Here is a 13416-nt window from a genome sequence, read left to right as displayed (position 1 = left end):
AGAACAGATACATTGGCAGGTTGAAAAGATTGTAAACAGTCATATAAGGCCTGGGAGAAGATACTGGGGTTACCTATGAACCCATGGGAAACTCGTGTTCCTGTGTGGTGTTCTTCACTTTGCAGTACTTACTTATGTGTCCCACTTGGTGACAGTTAAAACATAATTTTGAACGGGGTGGATGAAAAGATTGTTGTGGGATTTGAGCAAGAGGGAAAGATGGTGGGTATGGGTAAGGATAGGGAGGGTAAGGATGTGAAGGATAAGGGTATTGTGGGAGGTATGAAGTTTGTGGGTAGTATGAGGCCTGTGGTTGTGTATGATATGTGGGGTAAGGATGTGTTTGCTGTGGTGTGGGATTGGTGAGGACGTGTAATTGTTCAGGTGCAGGTGTGTGTGTGGGTGCAGGTGTGTCGGTTGGCTGTGATGTTATTATCATTCCTTCCAGAGCTTGGATACTGACAGCCATTAGTTTTTCGCTCTGGGTCTCTCTCTTCTTTGTGATATTTTTATCATGTTCTATGGCAGACTCTATGAGGTTATCTATTGTGATTCCCCTCCAGCCATGTTGTGAGGTCTGAACCCAAGTCTTTAAGTCGTCTTTCAGACCGTCCATGAGTACCGTGACCATCATTCCCCTGTGGTGAGTGCTATCTTTAATATCCTCTATCCCAGTGTACTGGGTGATAGCCTGCAGAGCCCGATCGCAATAATCTTCTGCAGTTTCACTCTCCTTCTGCTTAATGGTGAAAATTTTGTTCCAGTTAACTACTACTGAAAAATATATACCCAATTGTGTTACAATGCGGGAAATGTTACCTTGGTTTACTTGGTCTGTTAAGGGAACGTCACCATCCAATACACAATCCGTGATAAATTTTGTCACGTCGGTATTGCGTGGCAGATAGGCCCTTAACACCACACGCCAATCTTTATTAGTGGGCTCATGTGAACTACCCAAATTTCTCAAAAATCTTTGACATTTGGCTAATTCCTTTTTGGGATCGGGGAAATCATTTATGATGGAATTTACTTCTGCTCTTGTCCATGGACAATGCATTACTACTTCCCTCGTGGGCACTACACCGTTTGCGTCTGCATTTCCATTCGGAACTGTTATCGTCCGAATGGGATGCAGACCGGCAGCGTTGCTACCTCTGACCTGGTTACCTGGCTGGGGGTTTAATCTGTTGCTGCTTCATATGGTATTAACAACTTCCTCTACGGGTGCAGAGTGTGTTAACACTTCCCTTGCTGTTACCGATGGAGATGGTGGCACCACCCGTGATTGTGGTGATGCAGCATCTATCATTTGCACAGCATGGGAAATGGCAGACATTACAATAGGCTCATCATCCATATCATAAACATTTTCTTTATGGTTGCTTAAGAGAGGGTACAAATTGCTTGTTACATTTTTATGGGTATTTTTGGTAACTGTACTTGCACCTCCATCCACATAAGGTGGGGGAGGTGAGCGTGAACTGGCAATACTCTCCACAACGCTACCTTGTCGCACGTGCACGCCATTTTGCGGCTCGCCCGCATTGCAATTTAGTGTTGTGGATGTATTTTCTGGCAATGCGCTCGCAACGCTAGTTTGCGTCGCTTGCACATTTTTAAGCCACGCATCCCCTTCATGCTGCCACAGTTTTAAACATTCAAAATATTTAACCTTTTTCTCTCGGGAGCGCATCAAACTGATGTGATCCCGGACATTGTCTAACACTTATCAAAACTACCAATTCTGGGAACGGTCTAACACTCTTCCTCGTCATATTAAACCATAAATCACAATACCTTATTGCATAAGTACCGTACTTGGTATGCATGATACGACGGGCCGATCCGATCGGCGCCTCCATTAGCAGCACATCATTGCCTAACATCTCTACTGTTTGCGTGGCTACCATTCTGAAACAACACCTACGTTTTTCAATGAAGATTTAATCTGGTGAAAGACAATCAAGACACTTTCACTTACCTGTGGACGATTTAAGCCGGCGGCGCCCACACACCTGGATAAGATTTAGTAAGGCAACTTCCACACCTGGATAAGATTTGAAAAAGGCAACTTCCACACCCGGATAAGATTTAGTAAGGCAACTTCCACACCTATGAGAGTTTGTATGTCGGCTACTCTCACGCACCTCTCTACAACAAAGACAACATGTACACCTGCTACTGTGTATAGAACGGTAAAGCTGCTTACCGAGCGGCTAGACTAACCCTTGCACCTAGCCCTTAAGGATCATACGATACCCTTAACTTTGTTCAACAAATACTCACTGTTACACACTTTTTTCCTGCGCAGAAAAGGACATGTTAACCCAGATATTGGTAATAGAAAAAAATGTAAACCTCAATGGCTTTGTTTAAACACCATGGCAGCACAACCTGAAGTACGTATACGCTATTGTGCGACCAGCCACATAAAAAAAAATAATGCGACTACCACACAACCGTATGACTTAACTGCGTATGCAAAAGTGCGTCTTTTCTGTGCGCAAAACTGCGACTCAGCCGCATACTCAATACTACGGCACCCCTTTAAACGCTAGGTTCTATCAACAAAGGAAAACAAACTTTTTCCTTTCTTGTCCCTGGATTCTAGTCAGCTTCCTTTGCGCACACGAAAACGGATAGCGATTTTCCAGCACAAAGCGGTTGCAGGAAAACCCTGCATGTGGCCACTCCACCTTTTGCTGATACATCGATAGCCGTATGAGTAGGTAAGTGACTTCACTCGATGAGCCCCCATCTGTTAATATTAAAATTAACCTCTATATACCCCTGCCTATACCTTCTAATATAACTTCTAAGGATGACGCTAATTTGAGTATGCAGTCATACCATAAATAAAGACTTAGACGTGGAATCTGTGGTTCCAAAGCACAAGTGTTATTCAGGTAAAAGTTCAGACAGTTACATGCAATTGATCTAGACACAATTTAGGCGCAAAAGGAAATTATACAGACCCAAGTACAGTATACATACGCAGGCGCTTCCGGACCCGGAGATAGGTATCAGCAAGAGACCCCTCGTTATACAGCGTTCAGCATGAAGACTGAGAACCAGCGTTCGTGCACACATATTTATACCCCCCCCAGAATAAACAGGACAATAGGGAAGTTTGTTGCTGATGTCATTGGTTCCCAGGGGAGAAGCATCTGTTACAGCACATTTAACAGGCTGGTTGAAATAGACTCTCCCTGCCTCTAACAGCTGGGGATCTTTCTCTTCACGCCCCCTGCAACATCCTAACAGTTGTTCCTGAAATATAAATTTTCTTGCTTGTAGGTTCTGTAATCCATAACTCGAGTTTGCATGATGCGACCTCCCCACCGATAACACCGGAATACTGTAAAAAGAATACGCATCAGTACAAGACCAAACACGACTTGTTTAGCATGTGTAATACCTTAGTTATCAAATCTCTTTATTTCTCAGTATTTAAACTAATTGAACCAACTTATATCATAAACTTTAAAGCTTATTGAACCTTATGTGTGAATATATAGTGTGTGGGTATTCGGGGTTTGATATAAGGACGCTAGTTATTAATGAGTGAGATTTAAGTGCATAATTTCTCATACACTAAGTGAACATACAGCAGTGTGGATTGCTGAGCATGGTAGTTCCACATGCCCTCTGTCAGCAGGCCCCCACCTTTCCTGTGTTCAAAGGAAAAAGCTCTTTTCTCCCAGACTCTTGTGTGAACTGTGTTACCAAATCAAGCTGTGAAGTTGGGGCCATCCTGTCTGTGTGTGGGGCTAAGACCTGTTTAGGATTCAGACAAATCCAATTGTGTAGATCAATGCCTGGATTATATTACAATTGCCACAACTATACTTTGTCTGCATCCAGGGATTCCCAATTTGTATATAAAAATACCCATTGTCTATTCTATTTACTTTTACTCAGGAAGCTTGTTCTTCCAGTTGCCCTTGGTAGATTAACAAAAACATTGCCATCTGTTCTTAGCTCCTGAGTTGTAACTTAAAGTGACGCTGGTCACAAAATGGCGTCTTGCAGATTCTTGTTTCTAAAATGGAGTCTAGCTGCCATTTGCAAGATGGCGTCGCGCACGCTTCAATTTTAAACTGATCTTGTCTCAGTCAATAATCCAGTTTTGACATTTCTTAATTGTTATGCTTAATATTCAACTAGGATAATATTGGGCTCTAGTGGGGAGGTTGAAGGGGGAGCTGAATTTTACAAGATAACTAAAGTGTGTACAATGTCAGGGTTTGTGAAGGAACAGAGGAAGACTAGGGGTAGCTAAAACTAGAGCTACTGCAAAGTCTACCAGGGGTGGTAATCATAAGGTTGTGTTAGGACCAGCTCACACTCTATGGATAAGATGTGTACTGAAGACGTCTAATCCACAGGTGTGTGTTTAATGTGGCGTGAACACATGTACACTATACCAAAATGTCAGGTATTGTGTTTTTGGTCCACTGAACCTTGAGCCATGTTCACATTTCAATAGAGTTGAAGATTTTCTACAAAATGTACGATTCTAAGTTCAGCGCCAGTGCCAGGGTAACTAAGGATATTTTTTCTTTAATTTAATTAAAACATTTTTGAATAGTTTGTTTGGAAAAAAATAGAAAAAATTGTACCAATATTGAAAATTGCTCTCTCTCTCTCTCTCTCTCTCTCTCTCTCTCTCTCTCTCTCTCTCTCTCTCTCTCTTCTCTCTCTCTCTCTCTCTCTCTCTCTCTCTCTCTCTCTCTCTCACTCTGTCCTCTATTTCTCTCTCTCTCCCTTCCCTGTAACAGTTTATTTACTTTAAGACAATTAATTTTCTTTTGTCTATTCTACAACCATAGTTTATCATTGCTGTATCTGCTCTCATGTTCCATCCTATCTCTTTGCTCACGGCCCTGCTTGATATGAGATGGTGAATTGCGTGTTCTCTCAGCCATCTGTTACTCTTTGATTCAAGATATAAAATTATTTGCATGTTAATTAATATTCATTTCGCAGCAATCAATAACCACTGAAGCTATTTCTCCCTTAATCCCATTGCACACAACGCATTTATGTGCTTTCCTTTTCGCTAGCTTCAAGCATATAAAAACTGTGTCTGAAGAGTAAACAATGGGGAAATGTAACCCAAATAAGCCTGTGTGTGCAGTGTCAAATTATAACTTTTCAGCTGGTTTAATTCACTCAAAAGCCCATCGGACAGCATAACAAATCTGTGCTTGGCCTGTTGTGCATGTCCCAGCATTTCCACTGGGCAAAATATGACCCTGAATTTTAGACAAATTCCAAATACGTAATTAACAAACAACATTGGAAGCACAATTGGTTACCAATGCCATTAGTAGTTTACAGGTGTATAAACAGTGATGTGCGGTTAGGTAAATGGATGAGGAGGCACTGGCTAAATATTGACAGGGGAGGCAGTGCCTCACCTGCCATAGACTTTATACTCCAACACTTTGACTATAAAAATGATTAGAATAATACAAAAGAAGATATTTATAATAGTTTCTTCAAAGTTTTGACTATTAAAATGATAAGTAAAAAACAGAGTATACCTAAGTATGTGTCAGGTTGCAGCCTAGGATTGGCCGTTACTCACCTCAGCGCCAGCTTCACCTGACCTCAGGAGCGGTCAGATACCAGATGCAGCGGCGAGTGACGTGCTGAGGATTATGCCTGGGGTCTGCTAGGGCATCCATGTGTTGCTCCATGATTTGGTTCCTGCAGTTACCGTCATGGATGCAGCCATGACAGTCTACATCACCTGATTAGCCCTTTACCCAATGGTAGCATTGATTGCTGTCAGCTGTCACTAGCCTCCAATGGAGTGTGTGTACTCAGTACATCATCTGAGTACCATCTCCTAAGTGCCATGCTCCTGTACCAGCTCTGCATTTGAATCAACAGTGTATGTACTCCAGGGGCGTATCTATAATGGGTTCAGGTTCAGGGTGTGTGGGGAACACGGGCACCCTGCACCCATAATATTACTTACCTCTCCAGAGTCCCACGTCAGCGCGGGGGTCTGGTACTGTAAAACTATTGGAAAATGGCCACAGCGGCCATTTCCCCTTCTTTGCGCATGCGTAGTACAGAGAAAATGGGCGTCGTGGCCATTTTCCCGGTGCCCTGTGCATACACTATAGATTCTGGGCACACTCTAGTGCCCAGAGTCTATAACTCCGGGGCTGGCCGTGCACAGCTCAGTGTGCTGCCGGCCGCCTGGCAGAGAGGAGGGGGCCCGTGTCGGAGACTGCACACGGGTCCCCTCCTCTCTAGAAACGCCCCTGATGTACTCAGTACGTCACCCGAGTGCAAACTCCCAGTGTTGGTCTCCTGAGCTTTCCCTGTTATTGTGTTCTTCCGTTTCCCACTTGAGCCTAATACCTGACCGAAGGGCCGTGACCTGCTTGCAGGGTGCGGCTTAAACCCAAATCTCAATTGGAGGGGTCACTAGTGAACAGTTAGACTCCACACCTTTGGTCAGGTCTAGCAACAGGAAAGGCTCTGCAAACCTACCTCACTTGACCGCACATCACTGTGTATAAATAGTGTACATATGGCTTCTCTCTTGTCTTATGCTGTTTCCACATACATGAAGATCATGCTGACTGTTGTCTTCCTATTCGCACCTACTTGGAACAACAAAATTAGTTTCAGCAATCCATGTTCATGTACTACGTTCCTGCCCCAAATACCACCTGGGCTCCCCCTGTACTGTAGCCCCATCAACACACTATACCACAGCATATCTCCACTCCCTGCATACATCATATTGGGGCATATTTGTTAATGTGATTTGTCCGAAAACATACATAAGGCCACTATTTATTTTCTGGATTTTAAGCAATATATCGAACTGGGTTCGGTATGATATCCCGGCAGAGGTTCAAATCCCAACAGCGGCATCCTAATGTATGAAGATCCCGACAAGGGTGGTAAGTATGGTATCCCGACCTCTCTCCCCCCACTAACCCTACCCTCCCTTAGTGGTGCCCAACCCTAACCCCCCCCGCCAGTGCCTAACTCTAAACCCCCCATCCCGCACCCTAAACCTAATTCTATCGGGGTGGGTGCCTAACTCTAACCTCCACCCTCCACATGGCCTAACAGTAATCTCTCCCTGGGGTGCCTAAACCTAACAAGCCCTGCTTACCTTTGTTCGGGATGCGGGATGTTGGGATTTCGGCATCGGGCTAAAGATAGGCATCACATTAATCCTTCACCTCTGTAGTAATGCATCAATGCTAAAAAGACATTACCCTCACTCACCTGTGTTCTAACACATTCCCTCACCTCTATATGTACACATTTCCCTCCCTCGCCAGTGTTGTAACACATTCGACATTCTCCTCCCTCACCTGTGTAAAAATACAATCCCTCCCTCACACCTGTAGTAACACATTACCCTCACTCACACCTGTAGTAACATATTCCCCTCTCTCACCTCTGGAGTAACACATTCCCCTCCCTCACCTCTGTAGTAACACATTACCCCCGCTCACTTGTATAGTAACTTATTCCCCTCCCTCACCTCTGTAGTAACACATTAATATACCTCCCAACATGACCCTCTCCAGGAGGGACACAATGCTCTGGTCCTGGACTTCCCTGGTAATTTATGATTGGTGGAGGCTCCAGAGGTGGGGCTGCAGCACAGTCCAAAATTCAAATAGGGGAGTCACACAGACTGCCAGTGAGTCCCAGCCAGTGATGTTTGGCAGTGTGTGGAATGACAGTTGGTGTGACTCCCCTATTTGACTTTTGAACTGTGCTGCAGCCCCACCTCTTACCAGGGAAGTCCAGGACCAGAGCATTGTGTCCCTCCTGGAGAGGGTCATGTTGGGAGGTATGCATTCCTCTCCCACGCCCGTGTTGTAACACATTTGACATTCCCCTTCCTCACCTGTGTTGTAACACATTTTCCTCTCTCGTCTCTGTAGTAACACATTTTATGTTCTCTTTCGTCTCTGTAGTAACACATTTTCTCCCCTCACTATTCAAATAGAGGAGCCACACCAACTGCCAGTGATGTCTGGCAGCACTTGGGATGGCAGTTGGTGTTTGAATATGAACTGTGCTGCAGCCACGATGAGACAGTCAGTCAGGACATTTCACAGGGGAGGATACATTTTGGCCCTTTTCACCCTCTTAGGAGTCGAATTTTGAAAAATCCCTTCTTAGGGGCATATTCAAAGAGCCGCGGGGTTTACCCCGCCGCTAATTGGCGCGCTGGACGGGATTCATTTAGCGGGGATTCCACATGCGGGTGTCCCTGAGACCCCGCGTGCGCGTCCCCTGCTGTTTGATTTTACCTCGCACCTCATGTAGGTGCGAGGTAAAATCAGCGTGAGGCCGCCCTATTCGGCCTCGCGCGAGCATGAATCAGGACACTGATTCCGCAGTTCTCGCGGAATCAGTGTGTTCTCGCGTGGAAGTCCTGTTTTTTGACGCGGGGAAAAAGCTATTCTATTGAATAGCTTAACCCCGCGCCGCGGGACTTTCACCCCTCAATTACCCGCGGGAGAAGTCCCGCGGGTAATTGAATATGCACCTATGTCATGGAAGGAATATACTCTCCGATTTTTATGTTTTTAGGTCCACGGGTTTGGGCTGGATATCTGATTAAATATATATATATTTATGATTGGCTGGCACCTTAACACTTTCTTATTACTTATCACTCTGTCTCCTAACACTGCTTAGTAAATAGACCCCTTTATGTTTTGTATACCTATATGGCATTAATATTGCCATGCATCTGGTTCCGTGTACAATATGGTTACAACCAAGCGTGGGCATATTCCTTTTCTGTTTTGTTTAAAAATGTTGCAGAGTGTTATCATGGCTGCTTCCAATCAAGGCTATAAAAGGCCTAGTTGGTTGTGGCTCACAAGCCAATCCCTATATAGATGCCACCCTCTATACCTAAGAGGTGAGTACATTGAACTGCAATGTAACTGTGTTTTAGGCATATATTCTAGTGTAGGAACTTGCAGGGAATTGGGGTACCTTGACAACAGGCTGCAAGATTAAATGTTTTATTAAAAATATGAACACAATCCCCCGTGCTTTTATTTGCAAGATTCACACATATTTGCAATATATTCTTGTGAGTCCCGATAGCAAAATTCTGTTTTGTATACATATATGGCATTAATACTGCCACACAGCTGGTGCCACGTACAATACGAATAAAACCGATTGTGGGCATATTCATTTTCTGTTTTACTTATACAGTGACTGCAGGAGGATTGTGCATTACTCTAGACAGAACATGGCATTGCAACATTTTGTGAAAAACCAGAGCAGGGGCCTTGGGAGGGTCATCGGGCATTGCCAGATCTCAGCCAGCTCTGGTGTCTGTAGCATCAGCCATCACTGATTCTGTGCTTCCACTGAAGCATGCTTGCCTACTTTTGAGCGCAGCGGTAAAGTGGGCGTTTACTGCTACATCTGAGTGGCGTGGCATATAACTGACTTTCATCCACATGTAAATGAGCCCCAAAGCAGTGGGTAAGATCTGCTTGTTGATGAAAACACACTTTTAAGAAAATGCATGTAGCCATAGGGATCATTGTGCCTTATAAACAATGCAAGGAAATTATACTAATGATCCCATTTAAATGTACATATCTCTGTTTTTTTTATATTTATTACAGCTTTATAATGGGGGTAAGATGCATTCAGGGAGATTGCCAGCCCCTTCAGGGAGTCAGGGAGATTGCGGCTATTTCAGGGAGTCTCCCTGACCATCAGGGAGAGTTTGCAAGTGTGCCTCTGAAGTGATTCTATAGACAGTAGAGAGCTCAGCTTCTGGGATACATTATAGCTATGAAGGAATGTGATACTACTATTCTGCTAGCTGAAGCTACATAGTGGCATTCCTATCAGTCTTTTTAACCCCCATGCTTGGGCTTGAGAATTTCAAATATTGTGGTCAGTCAAACCAGCAGCCCCTAGTCTTCTCATCCCCTATCAGCACTTTGCATAGCTTATATTTGATGCAGGGCAAAACCTGGAAGCCTGCATGATAGACATAAGCGCACATAACAGTTAGATTTTAGATACACTTTAACATTATTTTCAACAAACATACTTTTTTTGTACAGATTAGCTAATTGCATCTTGGCAGCTTTTCTGTACATATTGACATATCACAATAAAAAAAACCAATGCGATTAAACAGCAGAAGTTATATAAATAGAATTTAGACGATGAGTTTTAAGCTGTGAACGACTAAACATTCTCTAAACAGCGTGATATATCAATAAATGGTATAATACATAAATAAACATTACAGAGTGGTAATAAATAAGTAAATACTAAATCAGGCTGCTGTAGTCCATGTGGGAAAGAATAAATATATGGGTAAATGTAATAGCCTGCGGACTGCAGGCATTGGCAGGTCCCCAGTGAGTCTGGCCGATGTTTTGAAGTAGCAAGCATTTAAACCAACCTAGTTTTGCCTTTTAAATGATTGTTTCTTAAAAACATTGTCCAGACTCGCAGGAATCCCGCCTATGCCTGTAGTCAACAGGCTTTTACATTTACCCCATAGTCATAAAGGGTGTGGTATGAAAAATCGACATCTAGAATGTTGACACCAGAATGTTGACAGGTTCTGAATGTCAACAGTCAGAATGCTGACATGGACTTTAGGTCAACAACCAATATGTCGACATACAATTTTTTGCTTTTTTAAATTCTAACCCTAAAAATAACCAAGGAACCAGGCTCGGACTGGCCTGCCAGGGAGCCGGGTAATTCCCAGATGGGCCCCAAGCTTCAAGATCCCGCCTCTTATTGTGATGAGACGGGGCTTACCTGGCCATTCTCGCACAAGATGTTTCCCTTGCTTGCCAATAAGGGGTTACACACAGTTGCAGCCAGAGGAAGCGGGGTTGAAATAGATGTGGTGCAAGGGAATGCATGTCCACCCTTAGCTAAACTAAAACATAAATCTCAATTTGAGAGAATTTAAATGCACAGGCAGTTAGACTTCATACTGTACTAGCATAATAAGAACAACTGAGAGAAGGGGTTAGAGCAGGGATGGGGAACCTCAGGCCCAGGGGCTGTATAAGGACCTTGGAATCATTTGGTCTGGCCCTTGGAGCTTTTTCTGTTAGCCTCATCTGGCTAGCAGGTGCCTAGAATGGCCCCCTGCGGCCAGAATCTATGCAGCAGTGCCGCCTGGAACGTCCTTAGGATGCTTCAGATGCTCACACCGCTGCCCTTACAGCTCCCCGGAGCATCCTCAGGATGCTCCGGGCATTGCTGTAATCCCCGGCGATTGTGGCCCAACCTCCATGTGATGTCACATGAAGGGACATGGCCTGCACCAGGCCCGTAAATAATGTTATATATATTAAAATGGCCCTCGGCAGAAAAAAGGTTCCCCACCCCTGGTATAGAGGGATGTGCCCACCCTTACTTCGGCTGTCCCTGGTGCTGATGATTCATTTCATCAGAACCGTGTGTGTCAGCGACATCATGTGTCATTGCCTATGCACACATCATGCCCAGCACATGGATATAATCAGATAATATGCAGTGCTTTTTTAAAGAGGGAACCACCTTTAGCAAGGTGAGTATATGGCTGCCCCCAGTGTAATCCATGAGCAGAAAGGTGCTCATCTGCCAGCTCATTGTCCCTGTCTGCATACAATGAATGAGAGCTATGAACAGGCAAGTGTTGGGAGATATGATGGTCTATAGGGTGCAGTCTGTATTGTGTGGCACTCACAATAATGATCTCTATTTATTTATGATGATCAAAAAAAAATGCTCTCTGCATTGTATATCGGTCACTAGGATGCTCTTTGTAAGATCTTGTACTTACGCTATTTTTACAGAGTGCCCTGTCTTATTTTTGGTAGTATTGCTGTGTCAGGAACCCCTCACCTCCTGAGATGGTGGCAGTTTCTTAACTTTTCAAATTTGATTATATAAAATTAATTTTTATTTTAGTTTATTACTTTTAAAGACACTTATCAGCGTCCCAGATGTTTTTTTAGTCTTGCTAGGAGGCTCTCTGTATTTTATATCGATCTCTAGAATGCTGTCTGTGGGTATGATTCTAAGATTTTCTGGACATGCACAGTTGCTGCGGTGTCTTAAGTTAAAAGATGCTGACTGCAGGGTTCTGTGATCCGATGGCTGCATCCAAAGACTCCGCATCAGCTCAGCTACGTGAACATCGGACATTTCAGTAACTCTTTATCAGCATGTCTGTCACAGTCACTCTCCTGGGGCCAGAAAAGCTGTGCAGACCCTGGCATCGCCACCCCCAGGAAACGGCCTGACATGCTCTTCTGATGGCTAGCCAGACCCCCTGGAGTTGCTGGCCACACCTCTTCAGCTTTGCGCTGCATCTCTTCAGTGGACCCCTACCATTGTATTCCCCCTCTGGGACCTTCGTGCCCCAGTCCGACACTGCAAGATCATATTTGTGCCGCTGCAAATGGAGCTGTGTAAATTGTGAATGGCCATCCCTCCCCTACAGCTCAGCAAATGCACTTGCACTTAAGTCAATATCTCTGTCAGAGGCACGGCTCCTTAGCTAACCCCCCCTACCCTCCTCAGACTCAGCACCTGCTGCAACTCATACTACATACTACTCTCTCCAGTCCTTGCTTAGTTATTATTACCACCTCTGCCACACTGTTCCTTCATCCCCAATTCCCCCACCCCACCCATGATCTCTTAGCAACAGCACCGCCCCCTGCGTGCTAACTGTCTGCACGCTGCAGTGCTGAGTGAGTGATTAGCTTCTCTTTCTACCATACCCAGCTGCCGCATTCCACCACACTCACAGCCTGCCTGCCAGAGCCAGCTGCCAGCCCATGAGTAAAAAAAACAGTGAAGTGTGTGGATGACACACTTCACCGTTTTTTAAATCATGGGCTGGCTGCTGGCAGAAGACAGGCTGTGAGTGTCGCTGCAGCGCAGTCACTTCCCGAGTCTCTCTCTGAGACTGACAGGCTCATTTATCAACGAAACATAACTCTTATGATAATTACCGTTTGCTTTCTCTACCATTTTCAGTGCTAATCTACATTTTTCACAGCTATTTATTAAACCATTACTACCCGGCGAGAGAAGACAGTAATTTAGTTGGTGTAATGTTTTTTTTCTCTTTATTTTCACTCCTGACGAATCAGGGGCTGCGTGGGTGTGGCCTTGCTGGCGTATGATGGTTTGGGCATGCACCGGAGAAATGGGCCAAGGAGACACAGGAGGAGAGGGGTCACCTAGAGCAGGAACAGCTGGCATGGGAGCGGTGACATGGGCTTTGAGGAAGTGCAGGCAGGGAGCAGAGATATGGGCAATAGCTACCTTCGGCGGCTGCTCGCTGTCTCATTCAGATGGATCTCTTTAGAAGCTACTGGGGGGGGGGGCCGCGCTGAAACCAGC

Source organism: Taudactylus pleione, unplaced genomic scaffold, assembly GCF_031769625.1.
Source record: "Taudactylus pleione unplaced genomic scaffold, aTauple2 ptg000367l, whole genome shotgun sequence".
Lineage (NCBI taxonomy): Eukaryota > Metazoa > Chordata > Amphibia > Anura > Myobatrachidae > Taudactylus > Taudactylus pleione.
Note: the sequence above shows the minus strand (reverse complement) of the source record.